General features: G+C 36.5%; 1 pseudogene; it reads right to left on the bottom strand.

Moving 5' to 3' along the window:
• Window positions 1-27297, bottom strand: part of LOC149266661 (mitogen-activated protein kinase homolog D5-like) — a 28799-nt pseudogene extending 1502 nt beyond the window's left edge.
• Between the last annotated feature and the right edge of the window lie 208 nt (window positions 27298-27505).

Consider the following 27505-nt stretch of genomic DNA (forward strand, 5'->3'; position numbering starts at 1 on the left):
CTATTCCAAAACCAACAAACATATTTGTTTAACCAACTGGACCTAGAAAATCAATTGTACTCCCATCCAAAAGAACAAACAACTTTCATTGTCATAAAAAATAAAAGCAACTAAAAATTTTCTGCAAAGGATATCAACATAAGATATTCATCTATTTTTGTCAGAATTGGATTTGTATTACCATGTGCTAGGAAAATTTTACCAGTTGCCTGGATTTAAATGGGTAGAACTTAAATCTATAGAATAGGGCCTTCTTGAGTGTACAATTTTTTCTTCTTCTTATTTTAAGGTCACAACCAAGCCAAACACCAAATTGGTGTATAATACCCCCTTGTTTGTGGGACAAGGAACAAAAATTAATCTCGATACTAGATGTCAAATACTATGATATAAACAGCCATAATCCAAAAAGGATTAGTCCAACTTATACAAGGATGAATTAAAAAGTTTTTCTTTAGCAAACCAATAAAGTAATGACTAATCAATGAGAAAAAGAGGTGATGTTGTGCACCTATGATACTCTAATTTGGATCAAATGTCAACATTCTTTCACAAAGATAAATTGATAATTCATGCACATGAGGGGATTTTTGAGTAAATGAATGCCTTCGATAATGTGGCAGTTGCCGAATAAATATTCTAGCATTATCACTTCGAACAAATCCAAGTTCAACCTCAGTTGGCATTCCAATCAACTACAAAGGCAATAAATGCTTTCTCACTGTACTGGCATTATATTTAAATTATATCCATAAATTCAACCATCCAACCAAAACTGTAAAATGTCTTTATGTCCTTTAACCAGAGACAAGATATGAACAAGAAGTGTGGTTCAAACTTCAATAGGCTTAAAAGTATATAACCATTATACATGGCAAGCCACAATAGGAAAATATTACAATCTATGGCCTTTACCTATATCAATAAACACAATCGATGCACAAGATCCCTTCCAGGGAATAAGGGTTGTCTGTTCATCAATTCCATGAAAATACAACCTACTAACTAGACATTAATGGCTGCAATATAAACTTATGAATTTAGCAGCAATTCTAGAGCTTTATACCATCCAGTAACCACATATTTGATCATGAAATCAGTTTCAGAAGTAATTTGGGCTAGACCAAAATCACATATATTTATATCACAATTTGCATTCAGTAGAAGATTGTTGGGCTTCAAGTCCCTATGAAGGACATTTGCAGAAAGTATATATTTCAATTCTCGTAAAATCTGAAACGGAAAGTACTGCAATAAACAATCCACGTACAAACATTAGCCTATAGCAAACAATATTTGAACGACCTCATTCATATAAACTATGGCACAAAAATACATACTAGAACGTAATACCAAGAAACAACAATTCTTGCCTTTTTTCAAGCATCAACTTCTAAGGATGTTTCTGAACAAAACCCCACTTTGCAGGTGGTGGGAGGTCAAATTCATGCACTTGATAGGAAACTTATCAATCATTATAAGCTTGTATTTCAATACTACATGATAGATGAAGAAAGAAGGGTTGCCATGGAAACTTGTATTGATGTAGTTCCCTAGAATCTATATGACTATCTAACCTCCACGAGAAATCAACCATAAACAACCATAATCCACAAAGGATTAGTCCAACTTATACAAGGATGAATTAAAAAGTTCTGCTTTAGCAAACCAATAAAGAAATGACTAGTCAACGAGAAAAAGAGGTAATGTTGTGCACCTGTGATCCTCTGATTTGGATCAAATGTCATCATTCTTTCATAAAGATGAATTGCTAATGCATGCACATGAGGGAATTTTTGAGTAAATGACTGCCTTGGATACTATGGCAGTTGCCGAATAAATCTTCTAGCATTATCACTCTGAACAAATCCAAGGTCAGCCTCAGTTGGCGTGCCAATCAACTGCAAAGACAATAAATGCTTTCTCACCACACTAGCATTATATTTAAATTATAGCCATATCTTCAACCATTCAACCAAAACTCTAAAATGCCTCTATGTCCTTTAACTAGAGACAAGATATGAAAAAGAAGCGTGGCTCAAACTTCAATAGGCTTAAAACCATACAACCATTATACTGGGCAAGCCGCAGTAGGAAAATATTACAAGCTATGGCCTTTACCTCTATCAATAAACACAATTGATGCACATGATCCCTTCCAGGGAATAAGGGTTGTTTATTCATCAATTCCATGAAAATACAACCTACTGACCAAACATCAATGGCTGCAGTATAATCTTATGAATTTAGCAGCAATTCTGGAGCTCTATACCATCTAGTAACCACATATTCGATCATGAAATCAGTTTCAGAAGTAATTCGAGCCAGACCAAAATCACATATCTTCAGATCACAATTTTCATTCAGTAGAAGATTGTTGGGCTTCAAGTCCCTATGAAGGACATTTGCAGAGTGTATATATTTCAATCCTCACAAATTTGATACAAAAAGTACTGCAATAGACAATCCACGTACAAACATTAGCCTCTAGCAAACAATATTTGAAGGACCTCATTCATATAAAGTATGGCACAAAAACACATACTAGAACGTAATATGAAGAAACAACAATTCCTGCCTTTTTTCAAGCATCAACTTCTAAGGATGTTTTTGAACAAAACCCCACTGTGCAGGTGGTGGGAGGTCAAAGTCATGCACTTGATAGGAAACTTATCAATCATTATAAGCTTGTATTTCAATACTACAGGATAGATGAAGAAAGAAGGGTTGCCATGGAAACTTGTATTGATGTAGTTCCCTAGAAGTTGTCTGAGTCTCTAACCTCCATGAGAAATCAACCATAAACAACCATAATCCACAAAGGATTAGTCCAGCTTATACAAGGATGAATTAAAAAGTCCTACTTTAGAAAACCAATAAAGAAATGATCAGTCAATGAGAATGAGAGGTAATGTTCTACACCTATGATTCTATGATTTGGATCAAATGTCAACATTCTTTCACAAAGATAAATTACTAATGCATGCACATGAGGGAATTTTTAATGTTCTACACCTGTGATTCTACGATTTGGATCAAATGTCAACATTCTTTCACAAAGATAAATTACTAGTGCATGCACATGAGGGAATTTTTGACTAAATGACTGCCTTGTATACTGTGGCAGTTGCCGAATAAATATTCTAGCATTATCACTCTGAACAAATCCAAGGTTAGCCTAAGTTGGCATGCCAATCAACTGCAAAGACAATAAATGCTTTGTCTTCGCACTCGCATTATATTTAAATTATAGCCATATATTCAACCATTTAACCAACAGTGTAAAATGTCTCTATGTACTTTAACAAGAAACAAGATATGAACAAGAAGCATGGCTCAAACTTCAATAGGCTTAAAAGCATACAACCATTATATAGGGTAAGCCGCAGTAGGAAAATATTACAAGATATGGCCTTTACCTCTATCAATAAATGCAGTTGATGCACATGATCCCTTCCAGGGAATAAGCGTTGTCTGTTCATCAATTCCATGAAAATACAACCTACTGACAAGACATCAATGGCTACATTATAATCTGATGAATTCAATAGAAATTCTAGAGCTCTATACCATCTAGTAACCACATATTTGGTCATGTAATAGGTTTCATAAGTAATCCAAGCCACACCAAAATCACATATCTTCATATCAAAATTTTCATTCAGTAGAAGATTGCTGGGCTTCAAGTCCCTATGAAGGACATTTGTAGAGTGTATATATTTCAATCCTCACAAAATATGATACAAAAATTACTGCAATAGACAATCCACATACAAACATTAGCCTCTAACAAACAATATTTGAAGGACCTCATTCATATAAACTATGGCACACAAACACATACTAGAATGTAACACCAAGAAACAAAAATTCCTGCCTTTTTTCAATCATCAACTTCTAAGGATGTTTCTGAACAAAACCCCACTTTGCTGGTGGTGGGAGGTCAAACTCATGTACTTGATAGGAAACTTATCAACCATTATAAGCTTGTATTTGAATACTATAGGATAGATGAAGAAATAAGGGTTGCCATGGAAACTTGTATTGATGTAGTTCCCTAGAAGTTGTCTGAGTCTCTAACCTCCACGAGAAATCAAGCTTTAACTTCAAATTAGTTGCATGTTAATTTTCTTGAGATGGCCAATGACAATGACAAGTCCCCGAGGTTGAACAATTTCCCTGTTGGGTCCCTATAATACTAGTGATTACCCCATTACTATTGTAGTTATACCCCTTATTTATATTGTTGTGCCCCTATTACCCCCATATTGTTATTTATGTGCCCCATAGAATCCCTCTATTGTTATTTTTGTGGCTTTATATTATTATTGTTAGGTCGGCTGGATTATATTGTGACTCCTTAGACTCCTATATATAGAAAGGAGGTTTTGTCATTTGTATCATCAAAGAATTGTTCATTTATGTAATGTAAAGGAGGTTTCCCCCTCGAAGAGGCTGAATTCTAAGGCGTTGATCTATCTTTTCTATCTTTTCTTGAGCTGGTTTCATAACATTTGGTATCAGAGCTTTGGATTCTAGGGTTTCGCTGCTCCAAACAGGTCATCGTGGCATTTTCGCTATAACTATTTTTCTGTGATGTTTCAGAAGTCACAAAAAAAACCCATTTGAGAAGAAATCGCGCTGAACCTTGGGTCCAAATTTCAGAGCTTTTCGCGTGATATTTGTGGAGATATGATCTGAGGAAGTTGGTCTTTTTGCAGACTCCTGAATTACATTCCAAACAGGTGACCTGGGGAAAATCGTCATAACTTTCTCTCTGGGGATCGGATTGAAATTTCGTAAGAAGGTACAGAAAGAGGACGGATTTAGTTTCTTGTATGTGTGTTTCAGATTCAAAGGTTGAAACAGTGACTCGTGGCACGTCGTACAAGTTCGCTCTACTGAACTAGTCTAAAAGCAAGTCACTGTGGGAGATTTCACATAACTCTTCCTTGGAGAATCCAATTTGGTTCAGACTTGTGGCATTGGAAAGAGGACACAGAAAGCTACTACAGGTCACAATTTCAGAACTGGATGATCTGAAATTACAGAGATACATCAGATTCAATATCAGGCTTCTATAAAGTGAAAAAAGGTGTGTAGTTTTCTTTTAAATTTTTGTGTAAGCTTGGTTTAATAGAATTCAAAGGGCATAGTAAAGCATTATTATCGGTAACTGATGCCCCGAGGAAAGAAAATGCAAACACCTAGTAAGGAACCTGAAAGCTCTAGCATGACTCATGAAGAAGAGGAAGAAATGCTACATGATATATCAAAATTACAAGAACAAGTGCAACAAATGTCACGCTCACAAAAGCTAACAGAAGCTAAGATAAGTGGCGTGGAATCTAAGATAAAGGGCATGGAAGCTAAGATGGATGATTTGAAGACAGATTTGAGGAGAGATTTGAAGACAGACATGGCAGATTTGAAGACAGATTTGACAAATTTTCTACAAGAAATACTTACTAATGGTGAAAAGGTAGTAAAGGAAACTCATGATGAGAAAAAAAGAAATGTTAATCATGATTCCATAGACGCTAATGTTGGATCGAAGACCCACCATATTCCAAAAATCGATATGAGGAAGTTTGATGGCAAGGATCCCGCCACATGGATATTACAGATGGAGCAATTCTTCGATCTCAATAATGTGCAAAACACACAAAAGGTACGTATGGCAACTGTATATTTGGAACCAAATCAGTTTGTATGGTATCAATGGCTTTGCTCTCGTAAAAAATTTATCACTTGGGCAATTTTTACGGAAGAATTGATAGCACATTATGAAGATACAAAAAGCAACACTTTTTTTAGCCAATTGATAAGTCTCAAACAAAAGGGTTCAATAATGGAGCACATTGAGGAGTTCCAAAAATTGAACATAAGGGTAAAAGATATTCCAGAGGAGCATAGGATTGATGTGTTCATAGGGTCTTTAAAGGATAATATCCAACATGATGTTCGCCTTTGGGAACCTGATTCATTAGAGAAGGCATTCAGGTTAGCAAGAAAAATGGAAAGCAAAATTATGGCAACCAGGAAGCATACCACTCACAACTATAAAGACGGAAGTGTTGTTGCCCCTAGTCTTCCACAACCTATAAGGTTGACACCACAACAATTGGAAGAAAAAAGAGCAAAAGGGCTTTGTTACAGTTGTGATAGCAAATACACTAAAGGTCATAAGTGTGCTGAGAAGAAATTATTCTACATAGATTGTGAAGAGGAAGAAGAAAAGGAGCAAGAAAGGTCAAAAGAAGAAGATATACTCCAGGAACAAAGCCTAGATGAAGAACAAATAAATCCGACCATATCTTGTAATGCATTGGCGGGAATTACCACTCCTCAAACCATCAAGATAGAAGGACAAATCAAGAAGAAAAAGGTAATAGTGTTGATTGATTCAGGAAGCACCCACAATTTTATTCATTGTAGGGTAGCAAAAGAATTGAATTGCTTCCTATATCCAGCACCAGAGTGTCAAGTGATGATTGCAAATGGAGGAACAATAAATTGCTCTGGAAAGTGCCATAATATCAAGCTATCCATGGGAGAATATGTATTGACTAGCCCAATGCTTTCCATTCCAATGGGAGGTGCTGATGTTGTACTAGGAGTCCAATGGCTACAATCCTTGGGTACAATAGCTTTTAATTTTCAAGAACTTTTCATCAAATTTTCTACGGAAGGAAAGGAAGTTGAATTAAGGGGTATTGCAGGGAAACCAGGAAAGATAATCAGCTCTAATGGTATGACAAAGCTTCTAAAAAAGGAGCAAAGAGGTGTAATTGCACAATTATGTTCGCTAGATGTTTCCACATTGGAATCATCTATTTCTCCAGATCTCCAAAAAGTCCTGGACAATCATTCCAAGGTATTTGAGACTCCCAAAGGTCTCCCACCTATGCGTGATCATGATCATGCTATTCATCTGATTCCAGGAAGTGTTCCTCCAAACATCAGGCCGTACAGATATCCCTATGTCCAAAAAAGTGAAATTGAACGTATGGTTGCAGAAATGCTAGAGGCTGGTATAATTCAACCGAGTCAAAGTTCTTTCTCTGCTCCAGTAGTATTGGTGCACAAGAAGGATGGATCATGGCGCATGTGTCCGGATTATAGGGAGCTCAACAAGCTCACTATTAAAGATAAGTTCCCCATTCCTGTCATTGATGAATTACTGGATGAATTGCATGGATCAATTTACTTCACCAAGTTGGATCTTCGTTCGGGATATCATCAAATCAGAATGAAGATTGAAGACATTCCGAAAACGGCATTTAGAACTCATGAGGGTCATTATGAATTTTTGGTCATGCCTTTTGGCCTTACCAATGCACCTTCAACATTTCAAGGTTTGATGAATTCAATTTTCAAACCATTCCTTAGAAAATTTGTGTTAGTATTTTTTGATGATATACTAATCTACAGCAAGTCTTGGAAGGATCATGTTGAACATGTTGACAGGGTGCTACAACTATTGGAGGAGAAACAATTATATGCAAAAAGATCCAAATGTTTCTTTGGAGTCCAGGAGGTGGAATATTTGGGTCATATTGTATCTCATGAAGGAGTTAAGGTAGACCCTAGCAAAATTAAAGCCATTAAGGAATGGAAAATCCCCACATCCATAAAGCATCTGCGAGGATTTCTTGGGTTGACAGGGTATTATCGCAAGTTTGTTAAGAATTATGGGAGAATAGCAGCACCTCTAACAACATTATTGAAGAAAGATTCATTTTCATGGACTCCGGAAGCAACAAAGGCCTTTGAACATCTTAAAGAGGCAATGTGCCAAGCACCGGTCTTAGCTACACCGGACTTCACAAAAACCTTTATTGTGGAATGTGATGCTTCAGGAAATGGAATTGGTGCTGTTCTAATGCAAGATGAAAGACCCATTGCTTTTGAAAGTCGTCCAATCAAGGGAAAGTTTTTAAGCAAAGCTATTTATGAGAAGGAAATGTTGGCAATACTCCATGCACTTAAGAAATGGCGACCCTACCTAATGGGAAGACACTTCAAGGTAAAAACGGATCATGATAGCCTTAAATACTTTTTAGAACAAAGATTATCCTCTGAAGAGCAACAAAAGTGGGTCACAAAGATGTTGGGTTATGACTTTGAAATCATCTACAAAAAAGGGAAGCAAAATGTGGTGGCAGATGCACTCTCAAGAAAGGATGAGGATGTGGAAGCATTGTTGTGCGCCATTTCTATTATCCAACCAGATTGGATAAACGAAGCAAGGGAGGAATGGAAGAATGAAGAAGTGTGGGCACTTATTCGAAAGCTACAACAAGATTCCAGTACGTCTGATACATTTAGCTGGAAAAATGATTCGTTATGGTACAAAGATCGCTTATACCTCTGTAAGAATTCCCAGCTAAAACAAAAGATTCTTATGGAATTGCACACTTCTCCCTTAGGAGGGCACTCAGGATTTTTAAAAACTTACCACAGGGTTAAGAAGGAATTTTTTTGGGATGGCCTTAAATCAGATATTCAAAAGTTTGTGGCGGAATGTTTGGTTTGCCAACAAAATAAAGTTGAAACAATTAAGACACCGGGTCTATTACAACCTTTATCCATTCCAAGCCAACGTTGGGAGGAGGTTTCAATGGATTTTATCACAGGTTTACCCAAGTCTGAGGGAAAGAGTGTCATCATGGTGGTAGTTGACAGACTTACCAAGTATGCACACTTTTGTGCATTATCACATCCATTTAAAGCCAGTACAGTTTCTACTGCATTTATGGAAACAATTCAAAAGCTACATGGAAACCCAAAGATTATTGTAAGTGACAGAGATCCCATTTTCACTGGAAATTTTTGGACAAAATTATTTTCTTGTCTTGGTACTCAGTTAGCTCATAGCTCATCTTATCATCCTCAATCTGATGGGCAAACTGAGATAGTAAACAAATGTTTGGAAGGATATCTTCGTTGCTTTGTATCTGATAAACAGACACAATGGGTCAAATGGTTGCCTCTGGCTGAATGGTGGTATAACACTTCCTTCCATACAGCAACAAAAATGACCCCATTTATGGCACTTTATGGGTATCAACCACCATCCATCACATCATATTTAAGAGAAAATTCTAAGGTTCAGGCAGTGGAACATCACATCGAACATCAACAACAAGTCCTCCAACTCTTAAAGGATAACCTCGTGTTGGCACAAAATAGAATGAAACAACAGGCAGATCAACATCGCAGTGAAAGAAGTTTTGATGTAGGTGATTGGGTATTCCTACGGCTACAACCATATAAGCAAATGTCCCTAAAGCAAGCTAAGAAGGATAATAAATTATCACCAAAGTATTATGGTCCGTACAAGGTGTTGCAAAAGATTGGTACTATGGCATACAAATTGGAGCTTCCTGCAGCTTCTCGATTGCACCCAGTTTTCCATGTTTCATGTTTAAAGAAGGTTATAGGCGACAAGCTCCCAGTTCAAACAATATTGCCAGAACTTGACGAGGAAGGAAAAATTATATTGGAACCGGAAGCAGTCACAGAAACAAGAACTCGACAGCTACGAAATCGATCAATTTCAGAGTATCTTATCAAGTGGAAGAACTTATCCGCTGAAGATTCCACATGGGAGGATGAGAATTTTATGCAGAAGTATCCAGAACTACTCAAGCGTTGAGGACAACACTTTTTTGAAGGAGAGGGGCATGTTGGGTCCCTATAATACTAGTGATTACCCCATTACTATTGTAGTTATACCCCTTATTTATATTGTTGTGCCCCTATTACCACCATATTGTTATTTCTGTGCCCCATAGAATCCCTCTATTGTTATTTTTGTGGCTTTATATTATTATTGTTAGGTCGGCTGGATTATATTGTGACTCCTTAGACTCCTATATATAGAAAGGAGGTTTTGTCATTTGTATCATCAAAGAATTGTTCATTTATGTAATGTAAAGGAGGTTTCCCCCTCGAAGAGGCTGAATTCTAAGGTGTTGATCTATCTTTTCTATCTTTTCTTGAGCTGGTTTCATAACATTCCCTTGTGAGTTGTGTAAATCCTGGGTGTTCTATTTTCTATGCGAAAATGGAAAATGGGGAACCGAGATGAGATGAGTGCAAGAAAATGCCAGCTAAATGAATGGAATACCATGGTGGAGGTGTCGAATGAGACATTTCCTGCACACAAACCTTATCTAGCAGCGACAAGTAGGAAACTTGAAAAACAAGAGGGCTAATCGTATACAAGGCATGAAATCTGGTCTAAAGTGCATCAACTATATGGCCATCAAGCTCATGAAAGGTATTAAGAATTACAAACTCGGCTTCTAGGGCAGCTTGCGCTTCACTTCTGAGAAACTGAAACATGTAATTGGAAGAGTCTGTTAGTTGCAATCATTTGGGCAGATCTTTTACATGCAATTGGGGCATTCCAGGAATGCAAGGGATTATTTTATCCATTTACCCATTTGTGAATCAACTCTCATCTGCAGGAGGAAGTAATACAATACAAAGTAAGCTCTCTCTTCATAATCCAGAGGGGGCTAGAAATTAGAACCCAAAATCAATGCAGTGTAAAAACAATGCAGGTGGTGGGAGGTGAAACTCATGCACTTGATAGGAAACTTATCAATCATTATAATATTGTATTTCAATAATACAGGATAGATGAAGAAATAAGGGTTGCCATGGAAACTTGTATTGATGTAGTTCCCTAGAAGTTGTCTGAGTCTCTAACCTCCATGAGAAATCAACCTTTATCTTTAAATGAGTTGCATGCTAATTTGTCTGAGATGGCCAATGACAATGACAAGTCCCCAAGATTGGACAATTTCCCTTGTGAGTTGTGTAAAGCTTGGGTGTTCTGTTTTCTATGCAAAAAGGGAAAATGGGGAACCGAGATGAGATGAATGCAAGAAAATGCCAGCTAAATGAATGGAATACCATGGTGGAGGTGTCGTATGAATACCATGGTGGAGGTGTCGTATGAATACCATGGTGGAGGTGTTGTATGAATACCATGGTGGAGGTGTCGAATGAGACATTTCCTGCACACAAACCCTGTCTAGCAGCGACAAGCAGGAAACTTGCAAAACAAGAGGGCCAATCGTATACAAGGCATGAAGTCTAGTTCATAGTGCATCAACTATAGGACCATCAAGCTCATAAAAGGTATTAAGAATTACAAATTCAGCTTCCATGGTGGCCTGCACTTCACTTCTGAGAAACTGAAACATGTAATTGGAGGAGTCTATGAGTTGCAATCATTTGGGCAGATCTTTTACACGCAATTGGGGCATTCCAGGAATGTAGGGGATTATTTGATCCATTTACCCATTGTGAAGCAACTCTCATCTGCAGCAGCAAGTAATATGATACAAAGTAAGCTTGCTCTTCGTAATCTAGAGGGGGTTAGAACTTAGAACCCAAAATCAATGCAGTGAAAAAACAATATTCAATAAGAGATATACCTTTGAGAGGAATATAACCATGGTCGACGAGAAGAGGGATCAAGAAGAAAGCGAAGAAATTTCAAGCGCTCTGCGTCCAGACAGACAACCCTTCAGGATAGCGTTGAATATGCTTGGCACAGGATAACCTTCAACTGTAACCAAGCTTGCAAGCATAGGATAACCTTCAACCATAACCAAGCTTGTAAGTTTATCAAATGATGGTCGAGGCCATTTAGTAATGAATTGTAACCGACAATTCCAAACAATCTGATGGCTGAAATTATTTCTATCGTCTAACATCAAAATCAATGATTCACAATTTTACAGGTGGCATAGGAGGGGATTTGGTCTCAGAGGGAAACACCTTACAACATAATAATGTATTCAAAAGTTGTGGGCGTAAGAATTTGACATATATATTAGCTTCTGGGAGTGCATATTCATTTATTGCATCAACCCGTTGGCTTAGAATTTTTGAACTCTATGGTTTTATAATTAGGGACATCATACTTTATGTTAGAAGGAAATTTTGGTTTCTTGTGAATAGAACATAGCAAACACATCTCTCTTTGGATAAGGTACCACCATTCTAGCTAGGATATATATATATATATATATAGATATAATTCCATTTATTAATAAAATTTGGTTTTCAATTTATTATTATGTTGTATAGACGCTCTATTTGTGCTTTCATTTATATTTCTTCCTTTATTTCATTTCTAAACAATATTGATTAGTACCGTTATATAATTCTTCTCTTTGTTATTGCTTATGCATGTCCCGAACAAGTTATGGTAAAGGAGTTGGCTCTTCAACTACTTAAACTTGGGGAATATTATTCGCGTCTCACCAGGTGGTCTCCCTTGGCGGAAGAAAGGAGAACTTATGGTTCAAGAGACTCAATCAAGTTGTTACTCAGGGGAATCCCTTATGGGATAGAAAAATGAGATGATGAATTTTTTTGGATGTCTACTGATGGTGGTAGAGAAACCTTCAATAAGGAATCATATTAGAGGTGCAACACCCCTCAAGGTGCATGTTAACCCTCACATTCCTTTTTTTGAAGTCTAGATAGACACAAATGCTTTGTAGAAATGGTTAAATTTCTTAGTTGGTTATTATTCCATTTGAAAAAAAAATGAAAATAAAATGACTCCTTTCACCCTCCTTAAGTCCATTTCTTATATCAAAATTTTGATGGAAAAATTATTGGGAGATACATATTATATATGAATCTATAACATTTAGGATATAACCCACTTTGATCGATTTTCTTTTTTCCCTCATGGAGGAATTCCACTCCATTGAAAACTATAATGACCAATTGACAAGATGTAAAACTCTATAAAAGGAGACAAGGTGGTATGAGAGTACATTCTAAGTATTATTTTATGTGGAACTTCTTAATATTAAGGTATCATATTGGCCATAGAGGTACATCCAAAAGATGGATTTCTTGGACATCAATTATGGGAGGCATAGATTATACATATAAACTCTAAGTGAGGTTATTTCAAAACATTACAAAGTTTATGGCTTGTGGAATAATGTTGAATCATGGTTGTGAGCTATACTAGCAAAATATTCACTCAAGGAATTGACCTTTGATGTTTGAAATTGTATCTAGAAGATTTTAGAACCAAAATATTGAGCTAGGACCCACCACTAAAAGGGACCCTGTAAGAAAATTACTCCAATTTATGTAGCTAGAATGTACCAAGTTAGATGATAAATTTTATATTGATAATTTTGAATCAAATCCCAATTATGTTCTGACAAAAGAAGGATAATTTATGTTGACTTTGTATTGATTATGGACCTCTAAACAAAACTTCAGTCAAGAATTGATATCTAATCCTCTATATTCATGATGTCCTTTATTAACTCAAGAAGGCCAAGTTTTCAACAACAATTATTTGAAATCATGTTATCACCATGTACTAATTGAGAAAAACAATGTATGGAATATCCCTATTAATTCTAAATAAATCCTTCTCAAGTGGTTGGCCATGCCTTTTAGCATGACTAATACTCTAGTATTGTTCATGAGATTGATGGGCGATATTTGTGCTTGTTGAAAATTTTATTTTGTGGTTATATATTTAAATTTTATCCCCATATTCAATGAAACATAGTTAGAAAATGTGTATCACATTCAATAGATCCTAAGAACCTTACAACATCACAATTTAAATGCCAATTCATATAAATTATCGTTTTTCATGCATATAATTCGATATCTGGTATAAATCAGGGATCAACATGGTGTTCATATAAATCTATCCAAGATCCAAGTCATTCATGATTGGCTAGCCTTGATGATCAGTCTAGCAAATATACATAGTTTCTTGGGCCTCACTAGCTCCTATTAAAAGTTTGTATTATAATTCCATCATATCACTTGATTCTTAAGATAAGTGACCAACAATGGGGCTAAAGCTAAGCTCATTTGAATTAATTCATAATATAAATATTTCAAGGATCATAAACACCACCTTTACTCTCTCTACCATTCCTATAATAGCCCTTCAAGAATGACACAAATTCTTCAAACTATATTGTTGGTGTAGTCATCACTTAGGATGGGCATCCAATGAGCTATGATAATGAGGCATTCTCCAATTTGGTTCATATATACCCCATACATGACAAGCATATGTGCTCCATAATGTAATCTTGTCACTGATGGAAGCATTACATTTTGGGGAAGGATAAATTATCTAAAGTGATTACAATCTCATGCTATTCATTTATATGAAAGAAAATATAAAGGATGGCCACCATCAAAATTGGTCCATGTACCTATAATGGTTCTACATAACCAACAAGTATAATAAGGATATAAAAAATAACAACTTAAATTACCTTAGCTAACATTTGGTTGGAGGATAATCATAGTCCTAATATCTTCTGGATATAAGACCTCTCGAGGGCTCCAATTGTATAACATTGACCCCAACTTCATTGTTACATATCAAACACTTGGCATAATTAGCCAAACCTCATACTTTAATATTTTGTATGATATTGTATGTTATCTAGACAAACTCTTTAGTATTTCAAGTGAGCATGTGAGGCTTATTGGGTATACAGAATACATCAGATAGAAGGGCACTTTAGCATGGAAAAGATAGTGGTAGTACTACAAAATTATCCATACTAGCCAAGGATATAATAGGATATCAACAAGAATATGAGATTGTGCATTTCCATCATGAAATGTACCACTAATAAATAGGTATTGTATACTAATTTTCCTACCCCATTCATACCTAGGATTTTTTCTCTATGGACTATAGTTTTGACCTACATTAACCAATCATGGGAATGAATAAAGTATTTGTGATTAGTGGTTAGTCTTCTAATATGACCATATTGAAACCTTGAAAAAAGAGTATCACAATAGAGGAAACTACTAAGCCCTTATTTGAGTATTTCTATGTTCATTTTGGGTTCCCATAAACTATTATTTCAAATAGGGATAATAGGTTCCTAAGTACCTTTTGGTTCAACCTATGGCCAATGATTGAACCTAGGATGAAAAATGTTCAATAGAATGATTTTTCGTATCCTGAGAATGTACATCTCCAAGAATCCATGCACATGGGATGAGATACTTCTTTATGGTCATCATAGATAAAATAAAACCCTTGATGGATCTTTCAGTGATATCTCTTCTCAAGTGTACTTGGGTTTATGTACATTGGATCTAATTAAAATATATTTTCCAACTACATATTCATGCAAAGAATCCTCCCATGCTTAGTCCAATTTTTATAGAGCAACCAAATATAATTAAGGAAATCAATACCTCCTCCTCAAGGATCTAATACAACATAGTAAGGACTTGTATATTATGAAATTCACCATGTCAACAACATCATTGACAAGAAATGACCCTAATTTATTCTAAATATCACCACTAAATTCCTAAGGCTTAATCATGATTGTGATACCCCTAGTGCATTTGTTTTAGCAGACTTGATTGTAATTCCGCTAATAAACTATAATAGTTAAGAAATTATATTTAGTAGTTGAAACACTGATAATAACGACATGATTGACAAGGTTTGCTTTTGAAAAAAAAAATTGATAATGTAATTAGTTGAGTTTGAAATAATTAAATGTGGTGTTGTATGGAATTATCTGGAAAGAACAATGAAACGAATGAGATCATTATCCTAATCCATAATATAGGATGGATAGATTGGATAATGGAAAATAATAATATTAAAATATTAAACTTTCCCAAATCACTCCAAAGAAAAATCCTTGGAGTGAAATCATGTGATTTACTAGATAAGTAGAGAAAAATATGGAAAATCACTCAATATGATGGAAACATCACTGGAAGGGGTGAAAAAGAACCGTAGTGGAAAAATATGGACTTTAAAGGATGAAAAGTAATCCTTTTCAAGAAAATAAAAACAAGAAAGGCCTAGGCTATGGGGATTGATATAACCCAGAAAAATGGGGCGTCGTTATAGAAATTCTGTTAGGGAAAATAAGGCATAAAAATGGCTTCACGAGGACATCATAGGTTGTTGATTCTCGGAAGAAAAGATATCTCAGCTGAGGGGAAACAGGAGGTGATAGTTCAAGGTTGGGTGGAAATTTGTTCTTTCCAAGCTAATTCGGTTGTTGGTAATCTGATCTTCTGGTAGCAGAGTATTTATTTTCTTATAAATTTTCTGTTGTAATTGAAGTGATTTGATTATTTTCTATTCAATTTTTTGACCATGAATAATCGTATTTTTATTCTTATTGCGGCTATTTAACTAAGGAAATGCAGATGTATTTGGCGTGATTGAACTACTAAGTTTTGCATGGTTGTGGCTCCAGTAATGGTATGGATTTTGTAGGAAATTTATTTGCAGAGATCTTAGAGTCTCTTTACATCAATGTATTTATATTTGATTTAGATTGTGGATTTTATTAGTTATGTAACAATTGTCTACAACTTCCCTCTAATATATAATTCATCTGGTTGAAACTTTTAGTTCAAATATGTTTATTACATTATAAGTAACTGAGAGAAACAAATTATAGGAATACTAGTAAATAATCATTCATGCATGTACTTTGAATATAAAAGTGAGACTGTTGGGTACATAAGTGTATACCAAAAGGTTCATATTGATGTAAGGGTTCTCTGTGATAAAAATAAATTAACTCACAGGTCGAGGCTAGTGAACCTAGGATATTCTCAGTAAAAGAAATAGGAGACAGTGATTTATATTCATCATTACCAAAATGGAAATATTATAAATCGAGTTTAATAATAGATTTAATAAGTGAAATAATAACATCATAAATAAAAATTGTAAATAGGTCAAATAAATGAAGCTAACAACCACACATGAATTCGCAAGTGGGAAACCCACTTGGTAATCCTGTTTATAAAGGGAATTCCCAAAAAATAAAAATGACATACATGAAACATATGTGATAGAGATTAAATATGCAGAGCTACTAAAACCTAGTTTTCTTTCCATCCTAGAAATAATTCCTTCATTAATTATGGGAAATGTAGAGATAGCTATTTAATCAGAAAATGGCTCTAGGTAGCATGAAATGTAAAACATTACAAAAGTACAAAGCACATATAGACATTATGAATTCATGCATGAAGTAGAAATGAAACTCAAATGAAAAACAAACCTCAGGTAGTAAGTATCCAAAACTAGCACTACTACCTCAATTGCTCATTATAATGTTATAACTGTAAATTAAACACTGAGGGAAACAGATAATAACTGTACATTTCACGCATAGATGAAACTGACTTGAAATATCTACAACGATGGTTAAGAATGGTAACCCAAAAGGCATACATATTACAGTAAGTGATTCTTTTAAATCAATTAAACAACATGCAGTGAGCATAACGGACATGCCTATCTTCTCAAGCTTAGCGAAATGCTGCCAAATGAATAGCGTGTACAACTCAACCTATATAAGGGAAATTATGAAGAACATTAATATAGAAAAATATCGTTAACAAAAACTCCTTGTCGTAAATTGGTGGACGGTTATCATTTTTAGCATTACTTATGCAATTTAAATTACCAAGGCACAACACCATAGACATAAATCATCATAGAACAATATTTCCATAAACACAACGATAACCTAACCATTATCATAGTAGTGAAACAAATAGTCCATGACATAAGGGAAAACCCCAATAAATTACAGATGACTACATTAGATTAATTAACCCAAAAACAGAAGTATCGAGGACTATGGAAATTTCAAGGTAAAGGTAAATAATAGCTAGTGAGTGAATTTCCCATATAGAATTTTAAAAATACAATACAAAAGAGGTGCCTTTGGAAAGCAAACAAAACCTGGGGTGGAAACCACCCACCTAAAAGAAAAAAGGAAAAACTGATACATCACCCAACCCTGCTCCATTCCACCTTTCGGGGTATACCCAGAAGGTAATTTAAAAGAACATTGAATGGCTGCAAATGAACTTAATAGATCTAAGGAAGGCTTCAAACACGAAGGTGTGCATGCTGTGGAAGACCAATAAGAGTAGGGGACTCAAGAACCCAAAACCAACTTGGATAATTGACGAACCTTATATTATCATGTTGAATATCTGAGCAAACACCACGCTTGTAGGTAAAGGGTTTGGAGATTACCTGTGAGGGTATAACAGGCAACAAGGAGATGTGTTAGTGAAATAAATAGAAACTAAATTAAGAAATTAACAGATAACTATCATGGAAACTCCCATAGCTAAGGACCATAAAACATGGCCACCATACTTTATCTAGGAATGTAACTGCTATATGCGGGAGTTGAAGAAATCTAAGAAGTGAGTCGACAAACAAAGGCACCGATGGATAACATAGTAGCCAACTAGAAATTTCTGCAGATTAGAGATCAACCCAGAATACAAAAGAGAAACCCACCAAAGTCTCTTAAAGGAGGAGGGTGAGCACCCCTTCTATGTATCCACCTGGCTCTCGAGTACAATCTCGCCTAAGCACTATAAATAAACAATGATTTCTCAAATTTCATATAGGGAGGAGAAGTTCTTAATAAAAAATGAAAATGAAAATAAAACCTACATGCTATACTATTACCTGTGCAAGTGCATACCCTCAAATCCCAATGGGATGGAGTAAGGGTTCCATAAACAGAGCTATAAACCCCTCACAGAGCCAGGGTTTCAATTTCTTTAGGGCACCCATGGCGCTACTGTAGAACCAAAACAACCACCTCCATTGTTGTAGGAGGGTAAGCCAAGAGGGAAGAGCAACTAGAATGTAGGAAACCCTAAAATAACAACTAAGGGTCACCAAAGAGAGTTGGATTAAAATCATGGAATGAGGAGTTAGGGTTTGAGGTGTTGTAGACAACACTGTCGATCTGCCAATAGCAAATCCCAGGCATTGAATTCGCATCATGGGAATAGTAACAAGGTCGCTGACACTGCCCAAGACAAGGACAAGATCACATGGCCAAAATTGCATGGCATGCACTGGATGGAACAAGTTACATGCCATGAGTAGGACGGTAGTGGCCATCTTGTGGCTCAGACAAGGGAAAGGGTCATGCACATAGATTAGAATAGGTAATGTAATGACCAAGGTATAGCACCCACCCCCATTCAACAGTCGAATTGAGCTAGGGAGGAGAACATAACAGATGGGGTAAATTAGATTATTCCCTAAGGTCAAATAATAGGAAACTAATACCATGAAAATATGTGAGAAGTGACCTTGATACATTATATATAGTTAAATGGAAGTAAATTATGTGATTTGAAACTATAACCAATCATGACATTATGTAAACCAAACAAATGGTGGGATACTAGAACAAAATTGGGGTTGTGGTGTATTGTAACACTTAAAAAAGAAGGATCAAGGTATTTGTAGGTTAACTATGCTAGAGAATATAGGAAAGCATTATGCAGTATAAGGAAATTGATTAAGTAGTTGAATATGCTAGTAGTACATCATACACTTTATACACTTTTGATATCATAAGCAACCATCAAAGAAACAAACTGTAAGAAAAAAAAAAAATGTATGTATGACTGGGTTCATTACAAATGATATCAGAGCCCATATTTCTACACTCAGATTGCATAGAGGATCCATTACTCATTAGTGTTGCATAGGATTAACATTAAAAACGAAATTCTCTGATGTTGTTAAATTTCTTTGCTTGATAGATATCTTACTCTACTTGAAGGATCGAGAAGACAACCCCAACCATTACTGGAGGGGATGATTTATATGTAGAATTGGGGGAAGGTGTTACGTAATTGCCCACTTAGTTTGTGAAAATAATTAGAAACTTGCAACAAGAATTGGCACAACTCTGGAGTAGCAATGAATGATTAATAAAACACAGTGAAGAACAAGATAAATTGATTACATAATGGATTGAGAAATCTAGTGATAAGAGTGTTGAGACAGAAGGGTCAAAATGGAAGCCGAGAGGATCGATGTTGGAAAAATTAGAAAGGAAGAAGAATCTGATAAAATAGATTCTAAATCCCATAAGGATAAAATGAATAAGGAACTACAGGGAGAGTTCCAAAAGATAAAACCTCCTATCTTTGACAGGGAAAAGGAGGAGGACGCAGTTACTTAGATCTTGAATATGGTTAAGTACCTTTAGGTGTATGAATATGAAAGGAACCTAAAAGAAAGATTGGATGTGCATTAGTTGCAGGGGAAATCCACATTGTGTTGGGAGGAGATGGAAATTATACATCCGCTGGAGGAGAAAAAATTTTCATGGGAGGATTTCTAACAGAAATTTAAAGCTCGCTATGTGAGTGAGAGGTATTATGCTGACTAGGTAAAAGAATTCCATGAATTGATATTGGGACAACTTACCATGGATGAGTTCATGACCAAGTTCACAAGATTACTTTGGTATGTGGCCTACATCAGAGAGGAAAAGGATAAACTACAAACACTTCTAAATTGTTTACCAACTGTGTATATAAAAAGAATTGAATTTGATAATCCCAAAACTATGGATGTAGTAGTGACGAAGGCTCGACTTTGCTATCAGCAATTTAGAATTTCAAAGTGAGGGCTCTCGACCCTACCAGATTAAGGATAAAACCAAGATGGGAATGAACATAAAGAGGTAGAATCTGACCTATTTAAAGAAATTTTGCAAGGACCACGAGTGGAAATTTTTTTACAGAGTCGATTAGAATTAGCCAACACAATCTTACACTAGATCCAAACTTGTAGAGTTGGGCAGCAAGAAAAACACAGGGGGTAAGGAATGGGAGCAACTAAAGTGTTGGATTTGTGGCGAACGAAAATTTGTATGGGATTGTCGCCACAACCTCAAGTTCATTTAGAATGTGCAGGTGGCACATGAAGCTTCTACGGTAAATGATGTGGCGAGAAGCATTCCGAGAATCAGCTCGACATGGGAAGACAAGTAGGCAGAACGTCAATATACCATGACTGATATTGAAGGTATTATTCAAAACCAAATTTTGTATGTTTTAATAGACCAAGGGGCTAAACTAAGCTATATAAATCCTCAAATTGTGGAAAAGTACAATTTAAAATCATAAACATTTCATAGTTCCTAGCTACTAGAGTTAGCCACTGGTACCAAACAGAAAGTGACCCATGTGGTAAAATAGTGTGTAGTTAATTTAAATGGATATATCATAGAAATAAACTTAAAAACCCTTCCGTTTAGGATGATATGACCTCTTAATTGTCATTGGCTAGTTGGAACAATAAAAAGCTGTGGTGAATTGTCTAGAAAAGATTGATTTTTTTTTCCCTGGGGAAAAACACAATTTTCCATTAATATAGAAAGTTACATGTAGTAGATGCTTGTATGTCATATGCTGTAAAGTCGGCCATATCCATAAAAAATATAAGTATGTACATATTTACCACACAGTGTATACTGTAAATGTGCATAGAGAAAAATATATACAATGTATAAACCAAGTACTGATAGTAATCATTTCTATATATCGCAAAAATTAGGGCCTATTGGCTTGCTGGTAGAACTGATCTATATGAGGATGATGATAATATTGGAAGTGATTAGCTCCTTTCTTCTCTTATATTATCCACAATCCTCTAGGCTGGACCATGACCGCCTTGCAAAGCTAGTCGGCAACCATATTACACTCCCTGTAAATATGTTGACAAGAGATATAATTAAGTTGTACCTTTAAGAGCATGATTTCATCCAAAATGTTTATGAGAGACTGCATATGACATGAAAATGATTTGTTGAACCAGTTTATGATTATTTTAGAGTCTCCAAAAATATGAATATGTCTACATGCATGTGCAAGAGAAAAATGGAAGAGATGTCTAAGAGAGATCAATTCAGCATAATTGTTTGTACCAATCCCCAAGCCCATATGGATTCAAAAGAAATGATTTTCAGATTTATGAAAAAGTATACCCTCCCCCAACATCCTTGTTCTTGAGCTGCACCATCAAAGTATGCCCAAGGCAGATTTTGATCAATGACTTCTGGTGTGACAACATGGCCAGCAGGTGTGGGATCATCTTCCGAGATATCATGATAGGCAGAAATAATTTGGGCAATAGATGCTGGCCATTGAGCCACTCTGTCTCTGAATATGAAACCGTTCCTATTTAGCCAGATGGTCCAACATATTATCAGAGGAAGATAGTGAATTTTTTGGTTCGAGGACCCCTCCCTCCATTGATTCCAGGCCTACAATACATTTTCTAGTGCCATCCGTTGGAAATTGATAGTTTTATTAGAACTTGTTCCCATATGTAGATCATCGAAGGGAAAAGTATAAAAATGTGGTCATTTGTTTCCTCTGCTCAATGAAAAAGCACACACCAAGTGGGGCTGAAGAAGGATCATTTCATCAAGTTACCCCCAGCTGGTGTCTTATTCATTAAGATGTTCCACATAAACATAGTGGTTCGAGGAGGAGATTTAACCGTCCAAAGAGTACACCACCATTCTATAAGCGCAAGTGGCATATGGGCAGCATGTATGATGGGATATCCATCTTTTGGAGTGTATGCACCATGCCCAGCAGGGACCCAATTTAGTTCATTAGCTCCCTCCTTAATGCGAACATGAGATTCTGATAGCGCATTGATATATCCATTCCAAACTTGCTGCCACTGAATAGGTGTACCTAGTTGATCAGCTTATTTCCATTCTTGAGTTAATAGGGAGGTATTTTCTTGGTTAGCAATGTTGGCGAGCATGACGATATCTTTGTTCTTGAGAAATTGATTGAGGTTGGGTGGGAGTCTATACATGTTGCCACATCCCATCCAGGGATCAATGCCAATACGTACAAATGAGACATCTCTAATCCACCAGGTAAGACCATTTCTGATGGTGCATAGAGTATGTAAGACAACACGCCAAATCATGGATATCCTAGATCTTTTCCATGTAGGTAGGTGGATCCAATCCATAAGCTGGTAGGGCCAAATATATTTATGGTTTATCACCTCAGTCCAAAGAGTATGGGATGTAAGAATAAGCCACCCCATCTTTGCAACAAGTGCATGAGCGAGAGAGGGGAGGTCTTTCAATCCCCAACCTCCCCATTTCTTTGGAATTGCAAGGTGTCTCCATCCCACCCAAGAAAATGGTTTCCATTCCTTGTAACCATTCCAAAGGAATCTGCAACAAAGTTATTGTATTCTAGAAAGAATCACTTTGGTAATCCATTCTAGAGACATCCAATACACCGATGCAGCCTCCAAGACTGATTTAATAAGGACTAATATTCTTGTTCTAGATAAAAACCTATGATTCCAGTTTTGCATTCTCTTTTCCACCTTGGCCACAAGCCATATCGAGTTTGCAATTTTGTAACAATGGGGTTTAAATGAGAACCCAAGATATTTGAGACCATCATCCAAATTGAGGCTTTGAAATGGAAATTTATATTGTGCAATTTGAGCTTCCTTTGGAGTGCAAGCTGAGAGAGTGATAGTAGATATCAATCAGTTAGGTTCCATACTAGTGGTTGTAGAAAACATCAACAAGATGTCATAGAATACAGTGGTGTCCTAAATGCCTCTATTGAGAAATATAAGCACATCATCAAAATAAAGGAGGTGCGTAAGAATGCACTAGTCTGCAATTTTAAGACGCAGCAATCACCCCTCTCTTTTAGCCATGGCTAAAAATCTACCAAGTCCTTCCATGACTAGGAGAAAGAGGAGAAGGGAAAGAGGGCATCCTTGTCTAAGACCTCGTTCTGCATGAAAAACATTGGAGGAAAAACCATTTATCAGGATGTTGAAAGCGACAGTAGTGATGCAACACATAATCAATTTTATGAAGGGGAGAGGAAAGCCTAAATGGGTTAGGAGCATTCTTAAGTAAAGCCAGCTAACCCGGTCAAAAGCTTTGGAAAGATCAACTTTGAGGATGGCACCTTCAAGCTGCTTAATCTTGATGGAATGGACGGCCTCATGTGATGTGCCCATAGCCCCATGAATTTGTCAGTTATGCAAGAAGGAAAATTGTTCAAGCGAGATATGATTTGATAAAATAGAGTTAAGGTGATTGGCTATAATGATGTAGGAGAAATCAGCTCAACATCATTATTGTATCATAGTATACATAGGGGGACTTGTGTTTTAAGGAAGTTGGTTTCCTAAGTATTGAATTAATGTAATTATTTCATGTTTTGAGTGATTTTAATGAGAATAGGAATTAATTGAATATTGTGAGGCATAATTGTAAATGTTCTCGAATGTAGGAGAACATGAGAGATTTAGGATAGTTGAGTGATGAGAGGATTGAGAATTGATTGTAAATCCTAGATTAGGAGTCAGTTCATGATTTTGTGGATTTGAGAGAATCCTTAGGGATGAGGAAGAGATTTTAGGAATTTTGTTGAGGAGTTTATGGATCTAAACCAGAAATTGGTTTTAGAATCCCTTTGTATAAATGTAAGCCAAAAAGGCAAAGAAAGGGGTTAGAAATAGAGAGGTTGGATAGGGTAGACAGATAACAGATTGGAGAGTTTGTAAGCCTATGGGCAGATAATTAACAAAGGCCATTAAATTAGAATATCGGTCCGAGGAGAGACAGAGTCTCAATATGTAATAATTTGTTTATGTATTTATACACAGATAATTTGATGCTGACTGTGTAGATGTGTGATTTGAGTGTTGACTGATAATTTATGTGTCTATCAAAGATTCTGCATAATATATATATTCGTGCAGGCGAAGTTCAGAGAACACAAAGAGGAGAGCGAGATAGAGGAATGTAATGGATCTGTGAATCCATTTGAAGGATCAAAGTAGAGCTTTAAAGGGACAGTGATTGAACAAAGATGCAGAAATCAAGTTCGGGAGTAAATAGAGCAGTGGAAGAGTGAAAAGGTGAAACCTTTGAAGAAACCCGAGAACCACATCAACACTAGAAAACATCGTAAAGCTAAGTAAAAAGGAATAGTGGAGAAAAAAAGGGAAAGGTGGTTTTGTAATAGTGAAAGTAGATTTCGTGCAACCTCAAAACCATAAGTGGTATTGAGCGCGGAACCCTCGATCCCATTAGGCAATCAACACATGGTAGCGATGAGGAGAGAGGAAACCACTTATCAAGAGATTAATCCTTGTGTATGTTGCCTGACCGAAATCTTTGTGAGCTGTTAGATCTGGCACGAGTAAATGGACGGTGGAGGATTAGCGATTAATTTCATTGATCGGGAGTAATGACAACCATTGGATCGGAGGATACAACAGATGGTTGAGATGTAATCGCATATCGCAAGGTTAGGAGGTGAAGGATGTTGTGATGGCCGATAGCGATAATCGTTGATCGGAGGTTGGTGTTTCAGAGATCGGAGTAACAAGGCGGAAGGGCTTGGTATTAGCGGACTCGATGAATATTATGGTTGTGGGTATATAAATTTTGAAGTCTGGCTTATATGGTTCGGAGTGGAATTTTGGTGCATTTCCTTTGTATTCAGTAAAGTGTTGTGGGCGAGTCTTTTAAGGCTTAAGTGATGTTTAAACATTCCGATAGTCACATATCGGAGTTGGAGGCGCGATAGAACTATATGTGGTGTGTGCGCGGAGGAACCTGATGAGCGATTGCGATAAAGGTAACCTCGATGACTGTGTTGAAGCCATATAAAGGTAAAAAAGTTATGTTTTGTGGGGGTTTTCCTTTGTAAATGGTTTATAAGGGATTAAAGCGCCGATAGGAGGATTTTATGTGTAAGTCCACTTATAAATGGGGGTTAAGTATATATGCGGGCTTAAAGGTTAATAAAAGGTTAACGAAGGTATATGCGGGGTGATAGAGTCTCGATAGAAGTGAAGGAGTCCCGATGGAAAGGATTTGAAAGGTTTAGACTTTGGGTTAGTCTATTTATATGTTTCCGCATGAGTTCCAAAGAAAGGGGCCTTAACCATCACCGTTATTGAAGTTTTGACTTGGTAGGTCATATCCATTCCTGGGAAAATGATTTATGCATAGGTCTACATGTATATTGTGGGTAAAGCAGGGGTAACCCTGCGTCATATAATCTTGGCAATGATCTTGTAGAGGTAGTTGCAGATAGATATGGGTATGAAATCATTGAATGAGAGAGGAGAGTGTACTTTAGGAATGAGTGTGATGAAGGTAGAGTTGATAGCCTCATACATACACCCAGTTATTCTGCAATCCTCCACCACCTTAAGGAGATTCTATCCAATGGTATAAAAAAAGGCTAAGTAAAATTCAATAGGCCTGCCATCTAGTCTAGGACTTTTGTCTTTTTTGAACCATTTTATCGTGCTTTTCAATTTTACCATAGTAACAGGATTTTTGAGCTCCTCAGCCTCATCATGGTCAACAAATCGAGGGAAGATCCCAACAATTTGAACAATTTCGGCAAGTGTGGCACTAGGGGGGCCTTGAAAAGTTTCTGAAAATGTCAATTGCCCAAGTGTGCCATTTGATGAAAGGAGTTGGCGAGGTGGTCATCCTCATATGGAATGTTCCAAATGGTGTTTTTGGCCCTTCTTCCCTTCGCACAATTGTGAAAAAATTTGGTGTTCTCATCTCCAACCTATAGCCAAATAACCTGACTCCTGAGGCACCAAGTTTCTTCCTGGTCTTTGAGAATTTTGGATCTCTGAGTCTCCAAGTCAATGAGTATTGATTTTTCCTCTTTAGATGTAAACCTTCATCCTTGCTCATCCAAGAGATCTGCCATCTTGGTTTCAATGATACTGAGAGCCTGATCATCCTAGTCTCGCTTATCCTTAGCCCATTTGATAGATAAGATCTTAATTTCTAAAAGGTTATGACATAAACCTTATGCAATTGATCTCTCCTAGGCAGGTGGATGGGTGCATCAGTAATCATTGACCAAATTGATGTAATTGGGGTCCTTCAGCCAAGTAGAGTTGAATTTGAAAGGTGCCCTAGGCTTCTTGAAGGGACCCGACAGCTCCAGGAAGATAGGAGAATGATCAGATATGCCACCAGATCCCACCCACTATCTATAATTGGACAAGGATCTTACCAGATGCTCCTTGATGAGGAATCTATCCAAACGCCTGACCAGAGCTGCATCCCCATTTCTTCTGTTGCACCAGTTAGGTTGTGATTTATTCATGGGAATATCAATCAAGTGGTGTTGCTCTAGAAGGTGTTCCATAGTGTCTGATAGAGGATCCAATTGAGCATTGCTTCCCCAAGATTCCCCATATCCAATGGAGAAATTCAAGTCCTCACCGAGAATAATATTGTCGAAGTTTACTAGAGTTAAGTTGAGGAGATGGTTCGAAAACGCAGCTCTATTCTGACAGGCAGAATATACATTGATAATTATGAATTCCATGCAAAGCTCTGAGGAGTAGATATCCATACCAATAAAGTCAAACCCTCCTTAAGAAGCCTTGAGTTTGCTAGTGTGGGGGTTAATTCCCAGGGAAATGCCCCTAAATCTACCAATGATGTCAAGTGCATGGAAGGTCTATCCTGGCTTTAAAGATTGTAGGACATGGATAACCTGGTCATCCAAACCAAGTGTTTCTTGTAGGAAGATGATATCGATAGGATCAGAGTCTAATAGT

This window comes from Pinus tabuliformis, chromosome 6 (genome assembly GCF_031772625.1).
Source record: "Pinus tabuliformis cultivar Carrire ecotype Pingquan chromosome 6, CPIR1, whole genome shotgun sequence".
Classification (NCBI taxonomy): Eukaryota; Viridiplantae; Streptophyta; class Pinopsida; order Pinales; family Pinaceae; genus Pinus; species Pinus tabuliformis.